This window comes from Lonchura striata, chromosome Z, assembly GCF_046129695.1.
Source record: "Lonchura striata isolate bLonStr1 chromosome Z, bLonStr1.mat, whole genome shotgun sequence".
In the NCBI taxonomy this organism is placed as follows: Eukaryota; Metazoa; Chordata; class Aves; order Passeriformes; family Estrildidae; genus Lonchura; species Lonchura striata.
Window position 1 is genome coordinate 19,034,531 of NC_134642.1, and position 25,535 is coordinate 19,060,065.

A 25,535-nucleotide genomic window follows, 5' to 3' on the forward strand; every position below is an offset into this window, starting at 1 on the left:
TTTTAATCTCCCAGAAACTTTTGTCAAGTTTTTCTTTGTGTCACCTCAGGGAAAAGGAGTATCATAAGACCCTTTAAAATAATCTCACAGATGGAGGACCAGAGATTTACAAAGAGTGACGAGATATTGTTTGCAGGTTGCTAAGAAAAGTTGTGGATGTGCTATCCCTGGATATTTGTAAGGCCAGGTTGGACGTGATTTTGAGAAATCTGGTCTACTGAAGGTGTCTCTATCTTTGGCAATGGGGTTGCAACTAGATGATCTTTAAAGACTTTTCTAATCCAAAGCATTCTGATTGGAGTAATATATATTGTAGTAATTGTATTGTAAGTGATTGTAGTAATATGTTTCACCATGATTCAGCAGGGCAGTCCCGTACAAGACTTGAAATACTTTTTCCTCTTCAGCTAATATGCACAACAGCTTTCCTTTCTAGTTTCTCATGTAAATGAAGCAGTTTTCTATAATTACAGACATTTTATACTATAAGAAAGAGAGAGTAAAAGAAACATACTAATGTGTTTACCATAGTTCTACTGTATATGGCCAAAAAAAAATGAAATAAGGTAATGGTAGTGAAAATAACCATGTCTTAACTAAGGAATATGTAAATTTCATCAAATTTACATGGCATGACAAATATTCTGTGATAGATCACACATCTCAGCAGAGTCCTCATGGTGTGTAACAAGAAGTTACCAGCTGTTACTGAGCTGGAGGGGTTATTATTTGTCTTTCACCCTGTTCATGGTACTAAACTTGCTGTGTGAACAAGTCACCATGCCAAATCTTCTGCTATAATTCTTTCCTGTTAAATAACTGCAGCCTTGTGGCAGTGTGGTTATGACTGAATCAGATATTAATACTAAAGATCTGTACTTAAAAATATTTAGATTATTATGTTGTCTTAGTGAATTGCCTTCCAAGTCCACAATTAATATAGTGACTAATATTGTCTAATAAATTTGAAGTGTCACTCTTACATCCATATATTGTATTTTGGCCATTTATTTTCAGATTGACTTGCTAGGCTGAAACAAAGTGAGACTCCTCCAGCTACCAAGATATTTCTTGAGGGCCATCACCATAACACTGAGATGTCAATCCTTTCATAAGGAAAAGGAGCTGAGAGCAATAATAATTAATCAGAACAGACCAAACAACAGGGCAAGAACACAATTGAAAGTTATTAATTATCAGTGTCTCTTTCTTTTACTCTATGAATGATTAGATTGTTTTGGTTGGGAAGGGAACATAGAGATGACATGACATGACATAACATACAGAATTTTTACACAGAGCATTTCTTTGCCTTTGCTTTTGTTTTAAAAGTTCAGCAAATGGAATATTGGCTTGATGGTTTGAGAGCATACAAAAATATGAAAGCTAAAACTTAAGGCATCAGGCTCAACTACCCCAAAGAAGGAGAGAAAGAAAAAAGTGGTCATAACACAAGGAAGAGCATTTGCTTAAGTTTAGAATCTGGAGTGGTTTTCTGTCTTATGATGGGGTGGATAGGACTGGTCAGGAGAAATACCATCTACTACATTTTTCACAATCTCTATTTCCAGGTTTTGTTTTGTTCTAATGGTTCAAAAGTACCTAGGAAAATAAGCCTTTTGGCTAATTAAAAGGAATAAAAAGAGACAAACCTGATAGACATCTGGCTAAATATGAAGGAACTCATTAGGAAGAAGTCTTTGTGTCATCTCTGCACTATCATTCAGAATCACGTCAATTGGTTTTCGTGGAGAAAGATTCAGGCTGAAAGCTGTAATACTCTTTCAGAAACAACCTTATGTCTAGAAACGTATCATGCCAATTTCAGGCAGCAGAAGAGAGTGAAACTAATAAAAGTGATACAATGTTTTTCTACCATGTCTAATTTTGTTTTGTTTTGTTTTGTTTTGTTTTTTTTTGTTTGTTTGTTTGTTTGTTTTTGGTTTGTTTTTTTTTTTGGCAGAGGTGACAGCAAGGAGGTTTGGGTTTTTTATGGGGAATTTTTTCCAGGCTACATGTCCTTCCTAGATGACATGAGCCACTGAGGCTAGCCAAGATCTTGCATTAGATATCTTTTCATAGGTAATTTAGGGTCCTGTACACACATCAAGAATTGCTTAAATATGTAGGCTGCATGTACTGATATTTGGACACTCTTACCCCACTCTTTCCCTGCCTACACTGAACCTTAATGTAATTCTGCATAAACAGAAATATTGTCCTCTTCTGAGACTGGCAAATCAAACCATGAAGAAAAAAGAACTTATTTAAAACAGCGGTAACTTTTGGTTTCTGAAATTGTCACTGCAATTTCATGGTTTCTGAAATTTAACAAAAAATTTAATTGAAATGGATGACTATAGTTATAATTTTTCCTTGAACCTGGAGATAAAAATCTGTGTCCAATGTTATCTGGAGAAGGAGTTGTTTTTATTTTAAAAGGTGAACATTTCCTGAGATTGCAGCTTTTTTTTTTTTACCTTGTTAAAACTAGAGGACAAAAATACATTAAAAATACAGTAATGGTAGTTATAGCTCTTTAACATACTTAAGGTAGATTCCATGTTTAAAATGTCTAGAAATGGGTAAGTATGAGAGAGGCTGCAGAATGACAGCCAAAGAAAAGGAATTAAAAAGAAAAGCAAAATGTTTCATATTTTTTATTCAGCTTTTCTCCAGAAACTAGTCATGCTTTCAGATGTATGGGAAAGAATATAAATTTAAGGTTGACACGTATGGAAAACTATGTAGAAATTTATTTTCTGGGAATGACAAAAAAGGAAATCTCATAAAAATTAGACAGATTACTCTAATTTTTTTTTTCTAAGTAACTTAGAAAATTAAATAATGAGACTGGACATCAACAAGATTGTTTTTTTATAATGAAGGTGATGAGACACTGTACAAGTTGCCCCAAGTTGTGAATGTGCCCCTAAAACTATTTGAATGTCAGGGGCTTTGAGCAGTCTCTTCTGGTGAAAGATATCCCTGTCCAAGGCAGGATATTCAGACTTGGTGGATATTCACATTTTCGTGGAGCTCCTTGGATTCTTCTTCTCCACTAAATTTCTTTAAAAAGGCAGAAGTACAAATATCAAGGAGCCTCTTTTAAGGATATATACCTCCAGTAAACTCCTACCAATTATATTAACTTCAACATTCCCAGATTACTGTTATCTACATCTTCATATAATTAAAAAGATATATAGATGGAAGAAAATTACTTTCATTATCTCCTATGGATAGCAGAGTTGATATGAATTAATACCTTAAAAATACAGAGGAATTTATTTTTCACATAGAAGTAAAGCAATTGCAAATTATATTCTGATAATGGCCCAATCTTGCTCTTTTTTTCAGTTCTATCATATAATCCTGTATCTGAAATAGGGAAAGGCACAAGGAAAAGTATAACAAAAAGGAAAAGCAAAAGGAAAAGCATAAAAGAAGAAAAAGCAAAGAGAAGAAAAAGGAGAATAAAAAAGAAAAATAAAAAGAAAAGAAAAAAAAAGAAAAAGAAATAGAAAAAGAAGAAGAAGAAAAAAAGAAAAAGAAAAAGAAAAAGAAGAAGAAGAAGAAAAAAAGAAAAAGAAAAAGGAAAAAGAAAAAGAAAAAGAAAAAGAAAAAGAAAAAGAAAAAGAAAAAGAAAAAGAAAAAGAAAAGGAAAAAGAAAAAGAAAAAGAAAAGAAAAGAAAAAAAAAAGAAAAAGAAAAAAAAAGAAAATATGTTCATTTGCTTCTGTGCTTTTGGTTAGCTTAAGATGAACTAATGAATAATTAATATTTGCAGCCTGAGTTTCATTTTGGGATGAAGCTTTTGCTAGCTCTCTTTCAAGACAGTCCCTCACAGAAGCTTCTTTTGCACCTGTTAGTCACTGAATGTTCATCATATTATTTCACCCTAAATATTTTGGAATTTGAAGAGAGAAGACATACATCTGACATAGGAAAATCTCAAAGTGCATAAATATGTAACAAAGTAGGCCTCAAAGCAACAATATATTGTTCATATTATGCAATAATTTCACTCCTTACTTCATAAAAAAACTACTGTCTGTGAAGGGATTAGCTGATATTTCATTATCCAGAGTATATCTGTTTATAACCTATCTCTAAGGTTAATTGAAATTTTATGAGATTTTCACTGGGGTTGATCTACAAAGGGGTTTGCAGTGGTTTTGGAAGCAAGTAAAAAACATTTAAAGTATGAAAACCCTATAATTTATTAACAATATGCTTGTGTCTCTCTGTTTAGAGAAGTCTGATTTCTACTATGCACTGGAAAATTTCCCATAACCTTTCCTATATGTCCAGGTACAAAAATAGCCCTAACTTATCCATTCCTCATTTTGTGCATGGAAAATGGGTAAAGTACATTTGTGTGCTACTATTCTGCTTTTTTTTTTTTTTTACAATCTATATGGCACAAGAACTAAGTATATTTTCTGCATAAAGAGAATGGTACGCACTGAAAGTGCATTAGAGACCAAGGATACTTAAGAACAAGCTTCTTGAAATTCAAATTCAGAAAGGGCAGTCACTGTCAATTGGTATCTATTGATGACAGTTTATTAATAATTTGTCAATTAAAGCTGCCATATGGAGTGTTGAATTCCACCCAGTCACACAATGAAATCTCCTCTGTTATTACCTCTAGAATTATCTACTTCTTGTTGAAAGACTTTTGCAGACATGAATACACATCAACCTTGTTTCTGAATGCAGGTTACCTCTATTTTCTTCCCCTAATTCCTCATTATTGATAAAGTGATCCACCAGAAGGTTAATCTTGGTCTCTGAGTATACACATAGTCCAAATAAATACCATGTTTCAGTTCAGAAACAAACTTTGATACATGCTGATAGGGTTATGAAAGAACAAAAGAACAAATCATAGTACATAAATTCCTTACTTTTGATATGTCATGAAGGGAAAAACAAAACAAAAAAAATATCCTAGAAGCTGCATATACCTAATCAAGTTGTATGTTCAGATGTGCTGCAAGCAATTTATCAACACACAGATGCCAGTGGACTAGGAGGAGATGGAAGGAAGAGATTGTACTGGAAGGAACTGCTACAAGTGCACAAAAAGATGTGTTCTAGGACATGACATGTACTTTATTTTTCTCCTCTCTAGTCACTTTAATTTTTAAACTAGATTAAAATTCCTAAGCAATTGCATTCTGAAACTTATATTTCTTTATTTAAAAGGTTGATTGAATTAGCCATATCCAAACTTTACTTTTTTGCCACATAAGAAACTTTAGTCAACATATCCAGTAATGAAATCTAAAGTTATGAGGATTTGAAGTGTTTTCAGATTTCTTCATTATCCTTTCCCAGTTTTCCATTTGAGTATAATACAGTGAGCTGAGTGCAACAGACACTCAGACTGACAGAAGCTGGAAGCTAGTGCAGAAGAAAAATTACTTAAACCTTTGCAGCTAAGCATCACTGGAAAGTCATGCTGAGACAGCTGAATCTTTTACCTGTCTTAGATTTTGTTTTGTGTTCTTTGATGCATCTATTCAAAACACTATTTTTAATTTGAGCTATGAATTAATTTAACAGCCTTTTGTTTAGGACTAATAATACAGTTAGTTGTGTATTTGTTTACATGATACGTGATTTTCTCTTAAAAATTCTGAAACACTCAGTTGAGATCAGATTTTACTTTACTCAATTCCCAGATGAATGTGAGTGAATCTATTGGACAAATCTTTGAAAATAAGCCACTGAGTATTTTGTCCTCCATCTGTGCAGGAAATCATGCATTTGTGGGACCCATCATCCCAAGTATAAGGGGTTTTTTTCATTATGCAATTTTTCAGGTTTTATTTCTATACAATATCTTAATGAACATAAAGATTCAGGAAAACTCTTGAGCAGAACATGCACATACACACACTGAATATAATCAAAATAGTTCCACATTTCTCTGAAAGATAATGCAGATTTTATCCCAGTGTTTGTTTAGGGATAGCAAGTATTGAGAAAATGCCTTGTTGGACATGTATTTTCACATGACAGCTTCTAATTTAACTTCTGGAAACCAACCATAACTGTGCTTGAAATGGGAAAAAAAGTTTGGTTATTTTGCAACTCAATCAAACAAATATTGACCAGATTTCAGCTCAACTCTTTATAGATCCACAAATTTTGACGCTTCATGAGATATTTTCAAGAAGATTATTCCCTGGGAAAATTTGTTTCATTCATGAGCAGAAGCTGGATGAAGATGAAAAGGCAGGACATTATCATGAAGCATGTGTCCAATAGCCTAGCAACTGTCTAAATGGTCAGTCTGGTTTTAATTCTCTATTTTCAATTCTCTATTTTAAGTGTGAATTTTAAATTATGAAATTTCTGATAAACTTGTGCTTTAACAGCACTTTCAGTACTGCAGTGGGAAAGTTACCATTTCTCTGCTTTCATTACAAATATAAAATATAGAGAAAATCAAAGAGGCAACAAAGAGTGAATTCAATTTTAGTTCCCAATGTGTAATGCAGTAAATTAGATACTTCATATAGCATTTATAAAGTTCTTTACATATTTATTAGGTAAATTTTCTCTTTCTGTCAATTTGTGCAAAGTAGTGGCATAAACTAGTGACTCATTTATTTTATGTTTTTTACAAGCCCAGTGAAAACATAACCAATGAAAATAATGCATATAAAAGATAGTAATACCTGCATGCCTAAGAAAAGAAAGTATTTTTACCTGACTGACAAGGACTTATAAGATCAAGCTCATTAGAAGTGTGTGAAAAAGGACTTAAGTTGCAGGCTACAAAAATTAATAGTATTATTCTTACTAGGTTTTGAAAAAAATTCTAGAAGAATATTCACAGGTTTATAAAAACCCCAAAGCTGTTCAAGCATCATTATTCATTACTTTGCTTTTTCTTTCCCCTTTTATCTTTTTAAAGAAGGGAAAATAAATAGTTGCTCTTAATGAAAAAATGTTTCAGATTAATCTGTAATGCAATTTTATTATTTACTTTGGGGATATAGTGTCTGTCACTAATTCTCTAACCACAAAATCAACTAGACCATGACACTAAGTGCCACATCCAGTCTTAAATCCCTCCTGGGATGGTGCCTCTATCCCTTCCCTAGCCAGTTCATTCCGATGCCTAATCACACCTTCTGTGAAGAACGTCTCCCTAATATCCAACCTAAGCCTGGGAGAAGAGGGTCTTCTTCAGGTGTGTCAACCCCCACCTGGCTACACCCTCCATTCAGGCTGTTGTAGAGAGTGATGAGGTGTCCCCTGAACCTTCTTTTCTCCAGGCTAAACACCTTCAGCTCCCTCAGTAGCTCTTCACAGGACTTGTGTTCCAGACCATTCACCAGCCTCCTTGCCATTCTCTGGACACACTCCAGCATTTAAACACCTTTCCTATACTGAGGGGCTGAGCACTCAAGGTGTGGCCTCACCAGTGCCGAGTACAGGGGGACAATCCCTGTCCTGGCCCCACTAGCCACATCAGTGCCAGTACAGGCCAGGATGCCATGGGCCTTCTTGGCCAGCACTGCTGCCTCATATTCACCTGCTGTCAGTCACTTCCTCCAGGGCCCTTTCTGCCTGGCCACTGTCCAGCCACTCTCTCCCCAGCCCACAGTGCTGCAGGGGTTTGTTGTGGCCAAAGTGTAGGACCTGGCACTTGGACTTATGCCATTGGACTTGGCCCATCTATCCAGTGGTACACGTCCCTGTTCAGAGGATCAGATGGGGACACCTGGTCATAAAAGGAGGTCAGGTTGGCCGGGCAGTCTCCTAAATCCATTTTGGCTGCCTGAGCCCTTGGCCATCCTGTAGATCCTGTGTAATGACACAAGATTATCTGTTCTGCAGCCACACCAAGATGAGGCTGCCGGGTCTGTAGTTTCCTGCAGTGTCCTTCCACCTTTTCTTATGGATGGGTAGCTTCCAGTTGTCTGGGACCTCACTGGTGAGACAGGAATGGTGATAAGTGATGGAGACTTGGTGAGCTCTTCTCCCAGCTTCCTCATCATCCTAGGATGGATTCCATCTGGTCCCGTTGACAAAGGAACATCTAAGTGGCTCAGCAGGTCACTAATTGTGTTCTCCTGGACTACAGGGCGGGACTATGCTGTTCCATGTCCCTGTCTACTAGGTCAAGGTTTTTCCTGATGACCTGTCTCTTGCAGCATTAAAAAAATGGTTGCACAGTACCTCTTGGATTTGGAGAGAAATTTCTTCCTTTGGAGAGTTAGTAGATCTCTACTAATATAAAAGCAAAACTTCTTGCTATATTGAATTTTAAGTCCTCTCATTTTCAAATATTCTGTGATAATGTTAGGGGCTGGATGAAAGAGAAAATTTAACCTTTTACTTAAAATTTACTTTTCCTATTCGACATTCTTTTTAAAGAAGGAGTAACTCTAATCTTACATAAGCAGATATTGACACGGCTTCTAAATAGAAGGTAATAGATTAAAAATATTTCTTCCTATTTCCTGTATCCTGAAAACAGAGGTAAAAAAGACAATATAATCAAGACTGCATATCATCATTCTAATGATAATTTGCCTTAGGCTGTGGCCGTGGTAGGACCTACTAGAAAAATATTATATGTTATTCCTTATTAGAAAAAGAAAGTGTTTTCAGTATAATTTTTTTTCCATTTCACATTTTATCCAAGTTGGTTAACTTGCATTGGTGCTATTCCTTAATAAAAAATTAATGTAGTAACTATTTTGTGTTTCAAATAAAATAAATAATTTTTAAGTGGTGCATTTGAATATTTAAGAGAAATAGAATTTCTCCAGCAGGAGTTATTTTTTGTGACTTCAAAAACAACCCAAAAAATAACAGTGAAAGAATCTCAGAACTTACTACCTTTTACTATAACATGGCATACAAAATATCTATCCAAACCTTTTCACACATTAGTGAACCTAGTATGAAAACTATTAAAAGATAAATTTGCTGTGCTACTTTTCTATGTTTTATTACACTTATGCTAAAATTTACATTAACAAGAACAAGTGGTTAAGCACTTTTACAGTGCTTTTAGGAAAATACTACTTTACACATTAGAAATGCATATACATTTCTATATATGCATGCATACATGTCTATCTCTAAAGCAAAAATGCAATCAGAGACTATACAGGATCAAATCTGAATGCATTCAGGAAGACTAATATTCTGTAAAGTATATATGCCCATATTTGTTTGTATTTATTTTCATCCATTCACATGTAAATTAGTAATCAGAAGCAAAGTATTCTCCAAATACAATGTTAAATGCAGTAACTAGTATCAAGGTGTTTCCAGCTAACATACAAGCATACTTATAGAAATATATATGATAATTTGTGATACAGGACTCAGAGGAATTCATGTGAAATGGTATTTTGAGATTATGTCTGCAAAGTCTGTCATTAAAAAGATTAATTTTAAAATGGAAAAATAGATGTTTGCTATTATATTGGTTTTCTAGATCGTATAAAAATATGAGAAATTATTAAAAATTAAAATTATGGTATTTCTGGGATGGCAGAATGTTGTTGAAAACACAGATTGATGGAAATTATTTTCATAAGTGTCAGATCGTAGAAACAGACATCACAAGCTGAACGTACAACAAAACTCAAGCTCACTGTCCATGTCTACTTACTTCCTGCCACTGCTTTCACTGATATACCAAAAGAGTGAAAAAGACAACAATAGAAAGTTAGCAGAATTTATTCAGTTGTTTAACATCCTAAGGGGAGAGACACATCCTTCAGAATTTGGAAGTTGCGTGCTGCCCCTTACAGACTCATATCATCCACAAGGTGTCAGGAAACTGATGGTTTTTGTTTTCTCCCACTGTATATTTTTAAAAAAAATTAATATTTGTTTCTAAAGGAGTATATTGCAAATTCAAGTGGCTGATGTGTAGTTTTTTCAGAAAATTTGTCATAGTCCTGAAATTTTATTTTGCTTCTTTAATCACATGAGGCAACAGATAAATAAAAGATATAAAAGGAGTTAAAAAATTAAAAACTTAACTATGAGAGAATTAGAAAAAATGTTAAAAACAAGTAGGTCAGAGAAAAAAAGGTGTTTACTGGGTTTATGTTTTTGTGGTTGCTTTCATTTAGTTAGATTTGTTTATTTTTAACTGCTATTTATTTATTTTGTATAAAAATATAAATATTGTCATTAGAGATTGTCATGGACAGTACATTTTCATAAGGTTGGGTAAGTTTCTGGTATTCATTTTCCAGTGAAATATTTATTTTCTTCCATTGGTTCTCTATCAGTTAATTTTCTTTTTTCAAATTTCTCTAAGAATGATCATGTAATTTTTAAGTGAATAAGAAAGTTGAAATTATTTATTTATTGGTAATATTTGCTAAATATATACATAATACAATGTCATTGTTAGAACAAAAAGAAACAGCACAGTAAGATTTAGAAAATCAGTACTAGTATTACTTAGCTTTGCCTGTGTCCTGTTTTTAGAGGTTTTTATAATAAATTGTTAAATCAGGCATACAGAAAACTTTCTTTAAACTTCTAACTCAACAAAGAATGGTTTTGACACAAATTTTGCAATGATTCTTTAATACTAAGTATCTGTCTGTATTATTGTCTGTTCTACTGTTCTGCTCTGTTCTACTTCAGTCATCTGGATCATTTTCATGTATGTAAATTTCAGTCCAATATGACAATGTAAGAAAGTTCTCTGACAAATATGCTGTACATACAGTTTACAAACAGTGCTGGGGAGAATCCCATGTTTTATAGACATCATTGAACTTTATTTAGTAATTCATGCAAGGAATTAATTAGACTATTTATCTTTCTACTTTAAGTAGCTTGGTAAGATGATAATATTGGAAAAGAGGCCTCTTACATATTAAATCCCTACCAGATGCATTTTTTAATTGCTCCGAATAGGCTGATTTTAAGTGATCTGATTTAAATAAGTGGCAAATTGGGGTTTTTGTGGATTTGTGGTTTTTTTCTTCTTTGTCGGTTTTTGAAGGTTTGAGAGCTTTTTTCCTGGATTTTCCTAAAAGAGTTAATGATTTCTGTTTTGTATCATATGGGGAGGTTTATTTGTAATTTTTTAATATCAAATCCTCCTCCCTCTTACTTTGCTGCAATTTTATTATATTTATCAATTATTTTATGTAGTTAGCTTAGCTGCCTCCTATATCCATACCCATAAAAGTCCTTTAAAATAAAAGGTTCCTCAAACCATGAGATACCATTGTCTTTGTATATATCTTTCTTTGAAAATCAAGATTTTTTAATACACAGTACACACATGTATATATGCTTCTGTGTATTTTATAGCATCAGTTGTTCAAAACATAGGGGAAAATGTCACCAGGAATCTTATATTAACTAATATACCAGAATTATAGTGAGATTCCTGTGTATTGTTATTAAACACTGCCAGTGTTTCCTCAACCACCTCACAAAGCAATTATCTATACACTTAAATTTGATGACAGTAGATTTGCTTACTTATAAAGAATTGTGGGAGAGCAATGATCAAGGCTTTGAAACTGAAATATGCCATAAAACTCAAAATTTGTGACTCACTAGAAAAGCAGCAACATGGCAAAACTGAACTACTACCTTTACACAGTGAGTGGAAACACAAGGCAGAGCTGACAGATCTGCTCTCCTGGGTTTGGGTTTCCACTGTCTATCAGTGCCATTTGCTGCCCATGTGTGCACAGTATGACAGCTATTTGTGTTGTACAAATAAGGTTTGCTCATGAGTTTGATCTCAATTGCATGCTAATCATATTGTCCCTTGTTATGAAACAAGCACTTTACTTTGTTATGTCTAATATTATGAAACAAGCTTAAGACACAGGGGAATACTTTGATAACCTGTTTTAGCTTGTTTGTCTCAATAGCTTTATTACATTACCTCAGGACCATGCTAAATATCAATGTATTTTGCTAAATTGACTTCATGTTAAACATAACATTTCTCAAAAAACTTAGTATATGGGAAAGTATAAAAATTGATTTATGGCAACCAGAGGTTTCCAGTAACTTCAGTTTTCCTGATAACAGCTATCCGTCTTATCCCCCACATTGTAACATAAAAATCCTGATAGTAAGAAATAATTTTTATAGTATTTCTGTTCTCTGCTGCTTGGCCCTGATACACTCCTAAAATATGGTTTCTCACAAGTAATTTAATGTACAGAAATGTAGTTTACAAGTAGAGAACCTCTATCATTTTTGCAGATTGTTGTCTCCTTGGTTTGTATTATCTCTCTCTCTTTGAAATCGCTTTCTGTGTTTGATGACTATGTTAATGGTAGTCTCAAAATGCAAAATGTCATAGAGCATTGAAGTACAGTTATGCAGTGATGTCTTCAGTAAAACTATGTTAAAATACAACAAACAAACAAAACATGAACAATTTCATTTTACTGTTATGGAGTAAGCCTAAAAAAACCTCCTCTTCCTCACAATATCTTGAAACAAACAGAGATTAATTAATCATTGATATGACTGACTGATGTTATCACAGACTCAGTGGGACTTCTTTGGGCTTTTTAATGTGCCAGGAAATATGATCATTTGCTAGAAAACAGCTATTCACACAACCATCCCAATTCAGGATAAAGAAATAACAAAAATTATTACTCACTCTGAGCTTGCAGGTTTGGAACACAATCAAAGTAACTCTATCCTGAGATCTGAAAAACACAAAGCAAAAGCTTTCTATAGCCACTGAAAATAAACAGTCAGACATTAGATATACAACAAAACAAGTAAATACTTGTTCAATACTTGTAAAAACCACAAATAATTAACATACATATGTACCTTACGTGAATATCAATCGACTTAAACCTCAAATAGTACACTCTGAAAGGAGCACTTTTTATGTCAGAAAAGCAGCCCAATAGAAGTGTAAGCTTTCAAGTGTGTTCAGTCCCTCTCTCCCTACACCCCAACAGTGTTTTGAAGAAAAATCAATTTTAAGCTCCCTCCTGGAAATTAATATTTGTGAATTTCTGTGGAGACCAGTGAACTCCAGGGACATCTGGGTAGAAGACCTCCAGCTGCACACCAGAGTAGTTTAAATTATGACTTGAGAAGTTTATTTGAACATAAAAATTTCCTTTGGAAAACAAATTACTTTTATGCTTAGAAAGTAATAAATATCAAACCATATTTTAGGATTTTAGTTCTAGGAGGGGAAATCAAAATAATTAAAATAATAAAAAGGGATATATTTTCCTGTTTGAAAAGTGTCAGAATGCTTTGTGATGACTGACGAAAGTGCATCAGGGTAGAAGCAATAGAGAGTCTAACTGGACATAGATGTTTGTAAATATGGGGATGCAAAGAAATGTTTTCTATAAGAGCAGAGGAAGAAAACAGATTAGTGCAGAATGCTTTGTGATGACTGACGAAAGTGCATCAGGGTAGAAGCAATAGAGAGTCTAACTGGACATAGATGTTTGTAAATATGGGGATGCAAAGAAATGTTTTCTATAAGAGCAGAGGAAGAAAACAGATTAGTGCAGCAAGTCTCCTTTATGATCGTCAAATACAAATTATTCATCATTGAATTAACATTCATTTCATGGAACTGGATGCATTTCTTTATAATTGCTTAGATTTGTTAAAATTATCAATACTATAACCATGGTTATTCCATTAATAACGTTTGAGGTTACACATTAGCTTAATAAAAACAATCTAAAATTGATTTTTCTGCAGCAAATTACTTTCCAGCTTTTTGTCTACAGGCATTTTTCTCTTTCCAGTGCAACATTAATGAAGATTAATGCTCAAAATTTAAAATCTGGTAAATAAATAGCAGAAAATACAGAAAGTAAAAATGTGTCCCTTTGAAGAGTAGAAAAGAATGATATATATAAAAAAATACACATAAACATAATATAAAAATTATGTTAGTTTTATGCTAATGATAATTAACATATAAAAGGAGAATATTAGATGCTATAGAGAAAGCATGTATGCCTCTGTAGTTTTAAGATTATTCAAGACATCCTATTAACAGATTATCCATTCAGTGTTTGCAGTGTTGCCAAGTTTTAAAAATTTTTCCATGGTGTTTGTATTACATAAATTAGTTTTGTGGGTTTTATTTGGTTGGTATTTTTACATTAGCTGTTTGTTTGTTTGTTTGGTTGGTTGGTTTTTGCTTGTTTGTTTTTGAGGGTTTGCTCATGGGTTTTGGGCTTCTTTGTTGGATTGGGTTTTTTTCATGGCTTGAAAATTAGCAGATTATTTTACCAAAGTATTTTACGCATTTTCAAAAAAAGAACCTGAGGGTAAAAATATTTCTATTTACCCTTTCTTTACCTTAAAATGGTCTATTATTTTTTACTTTCAGTTTCTAGCTAGGGTTTGAGCTGAACATTTAACAGTGAAAATCCAGCAGAACCTCATCAAGTTAAAGACCTCAGAATTCCCACCATAAAAATACATTTAGTCTTAGGTCTCTCAACCTGCTGAACAGTCTGTTGTCTCTGCAGAAGTCATCATGCAATATTGTTACTATTTTACTAGGGTGGGAAAACAAGGAAAAACCCTCAAACAATCCAATAAAATTCCTATCTTAAGAGTTTAACTTACTTTCATTTCTCCAATCAAATTTTCTCACAACAATTTTTTTGTATTTTTTATTTCTCTTCCCCTTCCTTGTCTTAGGACAGCAGCAGTATATGAAATCTGATATGAGAATCACAGTGCAAGTGAAAATATGCCTCTTAAGCTAAAAATACTTTGCAAGCACTGTCTTAAGAGTCTAAATTAACCTGAGGCTCACTACAACCTTTTTTGATTTTATTATTTTGAATCTATGTCGGGACAATTATGCTATTTTGCTCTAGCTTTAACCAACTGGAGGAAAAAGTCACCAAAAATTGATATTGGATGAAAAACCCTCTATATTCCTACAAAATAAGTTGATTGTGGCAAGACTCTGATCCTCACGTAGAAAGCCCCCAAGTGTTTGAAATCAGGAAATTATATGCTAATAATCCTTAAACATAATCTTAATTCTGCTGGGAACTAAAATATTGATCCAGAAAAGTTACAAATTCTCTCTGTCCATGAACTTTCCTGCTCTGTAAAATCATCTTGGGAGTTTTAATTATACGTTCTCAGGTTTAGATTAAAATGCTATTTTTATACATTATTTATTTGTATATAAATTGAAAATATCAATAAGATAGTTCATTGTATTGTATTGCCAGAAATTAATTGTACTTTAAAGAGAACAGGAACTCTGCCTCCTGAAGTAATTTGGTTTTATTTATTGTAAAAAGTTATTTATTCCCTAAGTTTGCACACACAATTCAAGGACAGTATTTAGCAATAATTTAAATGCTTAGCAAGTTTCCACTGTTACAGGATGTTTCTTCAACAGTTGTCAAGTTTTTAAGGCTTATTTCTGAAAATTTGTTTAAATTTCACCCCACCTGAGATCATCACCATTTTAGAAAACAATAAAAAGACCATTATAATATGAAACTGCTTTATTCTATTGAGGTTATTACTTCAGTAAAAAACACTGACAGTGTTCATTAACTAAGTAGACTATTTCATTTTCAATCTCCTTTTATAGCTCCTCCTTTTTAAAGGTACCATTTGAACTACCAGGCAGTAACTATCACTCTATGATGACTCAGTACTGGACAATGATAATATATCTCCCTTTCAACAGGTCAGGGGGGAAAAAAAGAAAGGGAATAAAATGTTGTTTTCAATGGTCTTTTTGCTATTTGAATTTTAAATACTGTTTATAATTCAGCATAGAAAACAATTTCCTCTACTTTTATGATGATGAATATGAAGGAATTCCAACAGTGTATATTACCATCTCCCATTAATTCTAATTTTCTTTGCAAAGGTTTTACCAAATACCAACAGACTTCTTGAAAAGTTAAATTCAATCCTAGGTAAAACATTGTCCAAAGTCTTATTTCACTCCCAACATTAGCATCCTGAGATACCCATTCCAAAAGGAGGAAAAAATTAAAAGTTAAGGGTGGCCCAAATGTACTATGAAAGAGAAATTTTTAACATTATTTTAAGTGTAAATTAATTTTTTACACCACTATCTAGTTATTTTTGCATATCTAAAGTATTCTGGACTTTTCATGAAGAAAAGAAGGCTCAAGGGGAATCTTGTTCTCTGCTAATGACTAAAAGGGAGTTGTAGTGAGGTGGAGGATCAGCCTTTGCTCCTAAGAGACACGAGATGGGACAAGAAGAAATGGCCTCATGTTTCATCAGGGAATATTGTAGAATAGGAAGAATTTCTTCACTGAAAGGGTGGTTGGGCATTGGAAGAGGTTGCTCAGGGCTGCACCATTTCCAAAAGTGTCCAAAACATGTAAATTCGGTACTTGGGCAAAAGGTGTAGTGGGGAACACAGCAGTGCTTGGTGCAAGGTTGGACTTGATTAGCTTTAAGATCTTTTCCAATCTTAATGATTCTATTATTCTATGGATACAGGATCCTTTCCCATTTCTTAGACTTTAGAAAAAACAGCATAGTGTAAAGAGGTTGGTAGTATATATTGTGTTGTCCAGTTCTTTCAAAACTGGAAACAGATTTGAGTAAAGTCTAATATAAGAGCAGTAGAAATACATTTCATTTAGGACAGCTCTGTAATTCTTCTGATATCTCTGCCACCCCCTTCACTTAAAAAAATGCCAAATGCTATTATTCCCAAATTTATATTTGGTCTGTGTGCTTTAAATTTTGCAATATTCCAACAACAGACATTGCACAACACTTTTCTATTCTTGTTGGATCATAGCCTTTGTCAATATCATGACCTATCTTTAAAGAACAAAAAATGCTGCCTGAAGAAATCAAAAAGTTACATTATATTATATAATCCCTTTTTCTTAATCTCCTGGAGGAATATTCTGGTTTATAGCTAAATACAGGTGTTCATATATCAAAGCCTAAAACCACAAACCTATATGTAATTCAATTATTTTATGCAGATTATATTAATAACAACATATATACATTTCCTGGCAGATAATCTATACTTGCATAAACTACCTCTCCCTTTCTTCTCAATACTATCCTTAACTGAAAACCCATCCAGCTTTGTCATCAAAACATTGCAGTTTGGGATTCCCTACCACAGCAAAGATCCCATATTTACATGACAGTACTATCAAAAGTTTTCAATTACAGACCAACTTTTTCTTACCATATTACTTTGTTAGCTCCTTTTGTTTGTATGCTGGAATGGCTACCTCTGAACTTCGAGGCAGATGCTTTAATTCCAGTGTTGATGTTGTTCAGATACTGAGCTTGCAGTATGTTATTTTTTACTGGTGTCAATCCTCACTTTTCCCTTAATTACTTGCCTTTAAAAGCAGTATCATGTGCATAGAAAAATCAGGAAAGGAGACATGGTATGCTTAAATATGCCGTGAAATTTTGATGGCTTAAGAAGCAATAGCATGGGATTTATAAAAGAATTTGTCTATGTTGTAACAAACCTGTAATATTAGGCTATGTTAAAATTTTTTTTCTGCACTCTATCCAATTTTTTTTGTTTGATTTTTGCATTTTGTCATGGCATTCTTGTATTTTTCTTGCATACTCTTGTTTTGTATAAATTGTCTAATTTGTTAGGATTTTTGTAAATTCTAATCCTATCCTCTGGAGCACTTTCAATCCTGCCTGGCTATCCATCAGCCAGAGATTTTTAAAGCTTATGGTTTCTTCTGTCATTCAAATCTCTTTTCTTTTAGACGCTGAAAAACAACATGGCCAAAACAGCCCCCTGTGGAACTCTCCAGCAGAAATGATTAATAATGATTCCTCGTTAACTGAAAGTAATTTTTTCAAACAGTTGGTGGCTACATCTCATCCACATTTTACTGATCTGCTTAAAAGAATGTAATAGCACACCCTACATCCCCGTTAATGAAAATGTAATTATATAATATTTCCTTTTTTTTCTCATCAGGGAAAAGATCATGTTTTAGCAGTTTGTAAATAAATTTGACTTACAGAGTCAAAAGCATAAAAAACATTTCAGAAAAAGTAATTCTCTCATAATTATCACCATTTATAAACAGTATGAATCTTCCTCAAGATGCACTGACATTAACATTTGCTTTCAGCATCATATTGGTAATTTTAAAGTCGAAGTTGCAGGTGGCTTTTCACTTTAGTTATACATTCCTTCAGAAATGGTTATCTATAAAATCTGTGTTGTGGGTTAAGAATGTAAAAACAGGTATATTTAAGCATTATATTGTTAATATACACTCCTTAATAAAAAAAGTTTTTTATATCCCTATGATCATGAAGTTGATTTTAAATAGACAGCAAAAGTCAGCACTTCAGGAGAGATTCTATATAATTTTCAAAGTAAGAACAGTTCATATAAGTTTATTCTAACATCTTTCACCTTTCATCTTTTTAGCATTCTTAATAACAAATTTAAATCAGGGAAGTCAATCATATTCTCACATGAAAGGGCTGAAGTCCAGAAATACTTAGAAAAAAGCTGGTTTGGCTTTTTTCTCATATTGTTGTATAGATCCTCAAACTTGCAGGGGTTCACAAGAGGTGCAGGATATCCAGTTATGTTGCCATCTTTTTAACATGACGTTAAAATGGAGACTATTAATTTATTAACAAATGTATAACATGCTAATTACCTCTACAGGAACTGAACATAATTTTTATTTATTCATAAAGATATGAAGTGAAACTACTAAAGGGAGATTTTTTTTTTTCAGTTTAAAAAGCTTTGGGAACAATTTTATTTGTTAACAAACTACTCACAAATGAAAAACCTGTAGCTGAAGAAGAACTGCTGAAACCTCCTTAATGGAAAAGCTGAATGCATCTATAGTGTCAACTGGAAGGGAACTAACTCTTGTTACTAATAGGTACAAGATAGACATGGACAATGGTTAGAGGTTCTTGTCATACTGTCATCTAACACGTATTATAGAAAAGGCAGCTCTGGAAACAACAGAAATGTCTTTTCAGATAAAGGACTCAAATTGTATTAGCAACTCAAATGGTATTAGCAACATTAGCAACTCATGTGACATGAGTTACTTATGAATCAGGACCTCTCAATGCACTGAGTAATAAAATGAATTATGTTTTTGAAAATAAATATATGCAACTCTAATATTTGTTCTAAGCCTTAAGTTTACATGCTATTCAGTTCTTTATAAATTCTGTTCTTTAGAGATTAACTGTTCTTTAGAGATTCTAATACCCAATTAGAATAAATTTTTGGAGTTAACCCTGTGGTGGAATTTCCATTATGTAAAAATATTAGTCATCAGAATTCAAATTTATTAATTATTTTTAAAGCAAATTTAAAACTTCATTGCCTATGGATTGTTTTCACCTTTTTATAATATTTTAATTGCATTTTTCATCTGATATATTTGCAGGGTTTTTTCCTATTGAATCAATTTGCACACAAAGCAAAAGAAAAAAGAAGTAATCTCACATAAGCTAGTCAATCTTTAAACTGACCATACAGAAAGGCCATGGCCACTCCTACATCCTTTACTCTCCAGTCTTGGACTAGTCATACAGTCTTATCACACAGATTTCCATTTATGGTTAATCTGTTTCCCAAGAAGTTGCAAAAACTATAAAGTCAATGTATATAAAGAATATAAAAGATCCTGGCTTATTCAGATAACCAATGGAATATAGAGTGTTAGAATTGCTAAATATCAAATATGAGTTGAACATTACCTTCCAAATATCATCTGCAAATCTTAACTATTAAAAAACCCACATCTTTATCAGATGATACACCACAGAAAACTTGGTAAAATCAACAAAAGAATAATTTCACTTGATGCAAGATACAAAGCCATGCTGAAATAGTGGTATAAATTTAGTGGTGGAACTTGGAAAGAAAGAATATAAAACCTAACTGATTCCACAATATACAGAATCCATTAAAATGTTATAATGCTATTTCACACTAACAGAAAATTGACTCCATTCTTCTAAAAACAAACAAAAAATTAAACAAACAAGTTAATAGTTCATCAAATCTGTAAGCAAAAAGAAATCTGCAACCTAAACATTTTTAAGAAAATACATTTTTCAGAGTTTCACAGGAGAAGGAAAAAGCTATCCTATGAGATGAATGAGTGGTAAGAGGCTTGGCCTCTTTAACATAGTAGTTCTTTTCATAATGTCCATTTATAAATGTAGCTATATTTGTATGCTTATGCTAACATCCCAGTTCTGGTGTTTCATAGAACCAGAGGAAATTTAGAGTGAAAAGGATGTCTGCAGATCATCCAACTTCCCTGCCAAGGCAGAGTCACACAGGAAAGTGTCCAGGTGGGTTTTGAATGTCCCCTGAGAGGAAGACTCCAAAACTCCCTGGGTGACCTGAACTACAGTGATCATTGAGTGCAGCTCTTCAGTGAAGGGCCCACACAGGGATGGCTTTGGCATTATTAGCATCATGCTCAAACCAATTGACCTCATCTCATGTTGAGGCTGGTTCAGCCTTGAGAAGAGGTGACTGAAAGACAAAATGTCCATAGATATCTAAAAGCGGGGAGCGAAAAGGATGGACCGGGTAGTGCCAAGCAACAAGACAAGAGGCAGTGGGCAGAAACTGATGCAAAGAAAGTTCCACCTGAACATGAGAGAGAACTTTACTGTGCAGGTGACTGAGCACTGGAACAGATTGCCTAGAGAGGTTATGGAAGTTTCTCTCACTGAAGATATTGAAGAACCATCTGGACCATACTGTGCAATGTGCTCTGAGATTACTCTCTCTGAGCAGGATAGATGACCCACTGCAATCCCTTCCAACCTGTGTTTGTTGCTGATTTTGTTTCTGTGATTCTGTGTTTCTGTGATTCTATGAACTAGAGAGATTATGAACTCCCTCAGCCTGCTGTCTACACTCATTCTGAAACACCCCAGAGTACCATTGGCCATCCTGGCTGCAATGGCACTGCTAGCTTATGGTCAGCTTGTGATCCACCAAGACTTCCAGGTCTTCTGTAGGACTGCTCTCTAGTAGGTCACTCTGAATCTATACTGGTGCTTGAGGTTACTCTTTCCCAGCTGCAGGAGCCTACACTTGTTTTTGAATCTCATAAACTTTTCTCCACGCAACCTGCCAGCCAATCAAGGTCCCATGGAATGGCAGCACAACCTCCAGGTGGATGAGCCACTTCCCACAGTTTCACCTCATCAGCAAACTTGCTGAGAGTACTATTCATCCCTTTGTCCATGTCATCGAGAGACAAGTGAATATGGCTGGATCCAGTACTGCTCCTTGGGGAGCACCAGTAACTACACCAGCCTGCAACTGGATTCTACTCCATTGATCACAACCCTCAGAGCTCTGCCATTCAGCCACAGTAGAACAGAATATTCAGGAATTGGCATCACTTCCTCCATGGCCTAGTGCAATAGCACTATAATCCTGGCTAGGCCAGTATATAACAATGCCATTAAACAACTAAAACCTTTGAGTTGTTTGCAGTGAAAACTTATTCTATACAAAAAAAAACAAAACAAAACAAAAAAAAAAAAAAACCCCAAAAAAAAAAGGGAGAGGAGAAATGTCACAAAAGGAAGAAAAGAAACAGTAATATTTTTAAAGATATTAATGTCACTGAAATCTATCCTTGTAAAAAAATGATTTATGTTAAACCTAATGAAATTATATCCTCTTACACAGTATAAAACTTTTAAAGGAATCTAACTGTCATGTGGTTTGTTATCATTTAGGATAAGAAGATAAACTAGTAATAAAATACTAGAAATTCTAAGAACATGAGAAGAATCAGAACCAATTGAAGATGTGAACACCTCAGTCTCTTTTGAGACTCCAGAATAGACTAGATGCATTTATTCTATGATCCCTTTTGTTGTGCCCTAGGTTGTAGCAAGAAATGTTTTTTTTTTTTTTTGTCATTTCAATCCATGGAGGTGTGCTATTGTATATGAAAACATATTTTTGTAAAAATCTTTTTTCTGTGAAATCTGGAAAGATAATATTAACAGTTGAAAATTTTGTTAGAGTCAACCCAATTTTAATTTCTCCTATAAGTTAGAATTGTTAAAATTAGCATACCTGGATTACATAAATATTGAGACGTGTCATGCAGTACTCCTAAAGTAACTATTGAAAATATCAACCATTGCTACTGGACTGATTTCTTCCTTATTTAGGTAGATATTTCTGTTTGTTTATATTTTAATAAATGAGAAAATTTATTACATTACATCATAGAAATAGTAGATTTGTAGATAAATATTTTAGATTAATGAAGCAGAACAGTTAAAGGGAAGAGTTCAGAGTCAAGGAGTATAAAGGTAACTGCTACTTATTATTCAGAACTGCCAGGTATTTTTTCTTGATGTACCATGTAGTTAAACCAATGCTTCAGAGCTCCAACTTGAAAGCAAAAATTCACTTCTAATACAAAGTAGTAAATGATTAGTCTTCTGAAAATTTATTTTTCAGAATATGAAATTTGAAGGCTAAGATTTTGAAGGCTTAAAGTAGGTAAGTATGTGAAAAAACTGTTTTGAAGAACTCAAATCAATAAACAGGCTGGTCTGTTCTCATGTTGTAGCTTGGTTTCTTCCAATTAACAGAGAAAATAATCAAGAAACAATTTAGTTATAAATATGTCTCAGATTATATTTTTTACTGAAGAATTACAAATACTGGAAAAATGCACAAATATTTGGTAAAAAACTTTTAGCTATATATATTTTTTAATGTATTTCTCTTGGTGATGAGCTACAATGTTTGAATAACTATAAAATGGTGTACTTGGCAAATCAAAGTCAAAGAAAAAAAGTAAAAGCATTTTTAATATATAATTTTCTCAGTACTCTTCTATTGTCATCTCAAACATTAATGAGAGCTTGGGAGCTATTCTACGAGACTAATGGCTTGTAGCATGAGACCACCTTAGTATTCTCTTGTATCAGTTGAAGAAGAAAGATACGTAATGGTGCACTGTATCATAAAATGGGTATGTGTTCTTCATCTGTGAATAAACAATAATAACATGTTGGACATCACTGTATTTGATGAAACCTGTAACATATCACTTTGTTAATTTATGAGTACAAAACAGTTCAGAAGATTGAAACTTTTACATTTTCATTAGGACAGCTAGAAACGAAAAATTGGTTTTTAAGGAGCTGCTATCAACAGGAACTTGAGATTGATCTGTGTGAGCGCAATTTGCAGTTTGTAGGTGAAAAAATGACAGTGTTGTCCAATTTGTAATACATTTAAACCTCTTTTTCATTTGGGAATATAGTAAATAGGGTGGCTAGCTTTTGTCAAACAGGCACAGAATGAACAGAACAGTGAACAAAATGGTTCTGTTCTACAACAGTATATCTGCTGTATTCAATTCAGAGTTGCTTGCTGTGAAATGTAGCTCTAAATCCCACTGGTAAGAACTGAAATTTGGATTTTCCTCAACCCAGACCTTTCCTGATGCCTTTTGAGGAGCAAATAAACCTTTCCCTTAAAAACACACACTTCAAAACCCCCACAAATTATTGTGCAGCAGAATTTATGTCTTTTGGCTGTCTCTTACATTTATAATTCATTATTTTTCATGGTGGAAAATTATCACTATTTGCATCTATGATATATATTTCAGGTAGATTATGACAAGGAAGATTTTTGTCCTTTTATTAGAGTCAAAGACCTAGGCTTTCATCCTTATGTGATGAAACCTTCTTGAAAACATTATTGAGGTGAAGGAAAGATTGACTAATTGGCACTTTCTGATTGGATAAATGTTCTTTGATCTGGAAATCAAATAAACAGTAGGCAAAATTTTTCACATAAACAGTGTGATCTTTGCTTTTCCTTAAGATATTTGAGGTAGGAAACCAGTAGGGGACAGAAACCTTGATGAGAGAAGCTAACTGGCATTAGCTGGGAAGAGAGTCACAGAGACTGGCCTAGAGCCACATTATCAGTATATGCCTGCTGCCCAACATACAATGTGATAGCAAAAGCAGTGGTTCTCCCTGAACACACATCCACAGGCAGCCAATGCTCCGCTGAGGTGGAGCCAAGAGAGCACAGATGTTGGCAGCCCAGCCAGATGCAAAACGCTAGTGATTAGCCTGAATGTCCTGCTCCTGGGACTCTGGTGCTGTGTCTGGGCTGGTCACAGGACCTGGGCCTTGGCTCACGTAAATGTGAGGTATGGGAACTGGCCGTGGAATAGAGATATTAGAAAAGAAACTGTAGTTCAGCAGATGTAAGTATCCTGCTCAGGAGATTAATGTCTGATTATGTCTCTGAGCAAGCAGTGGTGTTCTGTTCCCACAGCTGTACCACCAACACTCTTAACCACCAAGAAAGTATTAGAGAAAGACAAAGCAGTCTGCTCCTCAAATACAGTCAGTTGGGTTCAAACATCTCCAAGGAGGAAAATTCCACAACTTCTTGGAGCTATTTATACTAGATGTAAATCACACTTAAATAAAAAGCTTTTTCTAATATCTAGCCATTATTTCTTGTGTTATATATAGTTATTTTAATATTGCCATTAAAAAATACCAAGCAGAGCTCAGCTCTGTCTTCCCTGTTCCCTTATACCAGGTATCTCTACACACCAGAAAAGGCCCTCCACAATGTTATTCCTTCCCAGAGTCAACAGACACAGTTCTGGAGCTTCTTAGGATCCAAGCTTGTGCTGGGGTCCATATATCAGTTTGGTGGACTCCTTGTGAGTCTCTACAGTAGGTTAATGTTTGTCATCTGCAAAGGAGCCTTAGGGTAGATACAGCATTCAGGTCTCAGACAGCAGAGCAAGATTTTTCCCCAGATCTGCTGGCTGATAACTTGGTAGTCCAGCCTGTTTTATGGCTGTGGCTTCATTGTTGCCTTGCTGCTCCCTGAAGGCGACCCTGCCATCCCTGGGGTGTCTTCTGCTGCTCCAAAGCAGTTGTGCCTGACCTCTTCTGTGTCTATCTGTTGCAGGTGCTGAACTTTACATTTGCTTTTGTTGAATATATTCATTAACCCCCCTTTGGAAAATTTAGAAATTAGTGCTTACTTTAAGTAGGACACTGCTTATAAAGCATCATAAAACAGTGTAATTTGGCAAGCACCCTCAAGTTCACTGAGTCCAATAGTTAACATAACACTGCCAAATCCTCAATTAAACCAGCTCCTTAAGCATCAGATATTAGATACCTCCAGGGATGGCAATTCCATCACTTCCCTGGGAAGCCATTTCAAATACTTGACAAGCCTTTTAATGAAAAGGTTTTTTTCCCAATATCAAGTCTAACCTTCCTTGATGCAACTTGAGGCCATTTTGTCTTCTCCTATAACTTGTTACTTGGGAGAAAGAACAAACTCCATGTTGCTATGGCCTCCTTTCAGGTATTTACAGGACAATTAATTCTCCCCTCAGCCTCCTTTTCTGCAGGCCAAACAATATCCACTGCCAAACAATAATCCACAAGAGTTGTGATTCAGAGCCTTCTCCAGTTTCATTG

At 34.1% G+C, this 25,535-nt stretch overlaps 1 protein-coding gene across 35 annotated transcripts in view; it reads right to left on the bottom strand.

Moving 5' to 3' along the window:
* The window catches only part of PTPRD (protein tyrosine phosphatase receptor type D), a 1,155,761-nt gene that overhangs the window by 676,341 nt on the left and 453,885 nt on the right, over window positions 1–25,535 (bottom strand). For all 35 annotated transcript variants that reach the window (XM_077790475.1, XM_077790477.1, XM_031507373.2 and 32 more), the window contains one exon: window positions 12,652–12,700. The gene's annotated coding sequence lies outside the window, so the exon portion shown is untranslated. The remainder of the gene's footprint in view (window positions 1–12,651; window positions 12,701–25,535) is intronic.